We start from the raw sequence: 1699 nt of genomic DNA, 5'->3' as shown, positions 1-1699 counted from the left end.
CATAAATAAAAGAAGCATTTGGTTGCAGTTGGCTTGTGGCTCTTTTGGAGTGGGTGGGGTGGGGGGGACACTTGGCCGATGAAGGATGCCGCTTCTTCACATCCCCGTCTCCCTGGCTGTTCTTCAGTAAGTCTTCTTGTGAAGCTGTCACTAAGGTAGAAGGCTGTTAAGCTGGTAGCTGTGATAAGAACAGCTGAGTAATGTTTTCCATTTTCTAGAAATGTCTTATTTGGGTCAATGACAGGAGTAACACTAAATAACATTTGGATGGCGTTTCTGTACAGAGAGTATGTAAGAGTGCAACTCGACGATCAGCAGAAGGCAACTTCATTCCATTTTTCAAGTGCAACTCCAGTAAAATTAAGCTGTAATATAAGTCCGGCTTTAAAAAATATGTATTTACTTTGTTTATACCCCTCCTTTCTCCTCAGTGGGGACCCAACCCAGCTTACATCGTTCTCCTCCATCTTCTGCTCACAACAGCCCTAAGCTGAGTTAGTGTGAGCTAGCTCACAGGTTTTTAGCCTCTGGCTCACAGATTTTTGTCTTAGCTCAGGAGGGATGGCTCCAGAGCAAACTAATTTATACAGTAGCCAAATTACTCGCTCACAACTTTAATGCCAGTAGCTCACAAAGTAGAATTTTTGCTCACGAGACTCCACAGCTTAGAGGGAACATTGCCTGTGAGGTAGGTTAGGCTGAGAGTGGGTGACTGGCCCCAGGTTCACCCAACAAAGCTTCCATGGCAGCATATAATGAAATGGCATTTACCTGGGTGTGTAAGATGGATGCCGTCTGTAGTTGGTGTTTAAAATGATTCCCCATAAGGGTAGATGGCCTGTAGTTCTGGACGGGCTTGCAGGGCTAATTCTCACCGGGTTGATTGGGACTTCCTCATTTGCCTGCCTACATTCCCCAGAAGCACTAGGGAGCAAGAGTGGGAAAATATGGACACACCCCAGGGGCGGAGCCAGGGAGATAAAGGCTTTGGCTCCTGAGGGGGGAGTTCAGTCTTCAGCCTGGTCTTCAGCCTTTGGCTCAGTGTGGACAGTAGCTTCAAAGCAGCAGACAGGTGGGGGCTCCTATTGCCTCAAACTCCAGGGCACCCAGGAGGGTAACAGTACCAGTGACCAGTCTGGTGAAGGGCTGGGGTTTCTCCACAACAGGAGGGGGAAAGCAAAACCCATCCTGAGGCCCACAACCTCCAGAGACAGAGAGGGTGTGTGTAGGGGACAGAGGAATGGCGTTTAAATCGTATTTATTTTCTGCCCTTAACTTGTACATAGTTAAATATGTTTTTGAGTTAAATAAGACCTGGTGTGCCTTGACCACCTAGTCCTCCCCGCTCAGCACATTACCAGAGTCAAAGGGAGGCTAGGGAACACAAACGGGCCCAAATCGGAGAGGTTGCCGACTCTCCAGGGGGTACCCAAAGAGTGTGGTACCAACTTCCCAAGGTTGGGGAATCAGCCAGAGGGGTCTCACTGTCTCTCTAGGAAGGTGGTGTCCATTCAGTGAGTGGTGGCAGCGTGTAACAAAGGGAAATAGCCCCACCGGGAAGGGTGGGAAGGCAAAAACTGGCTTGCGAGCCACAGAACGGCTGCTCAGTCTCCCAGGGCTGAGGGTGGGTCCCCATTTCACCATGGGGCCAGGCCCCCCCCCACCCAGTTTTTACAGGCCCCTCCCCAATCCTTGGTTC

This window comes from Gekko japonicus, unplaced genomic scaffold, assembly GCF_001447785.1.
Source record: "Gekko japonicus isolate JY-2015 unplaced genomic scaffold, Gekko_japonicus_V1.1 scaffold98, whole genome shotgun sequence".
Classification (NCBI taxonomy): domain Eukaryota; kingdom Metazoa; phylum Chordata; class Lepidosauria; order Squamata; family Gekkonidae; genus Gekko; species Gekko japonicus.
Note: the sequence above shows the minus strand (reverse complement) of the source record.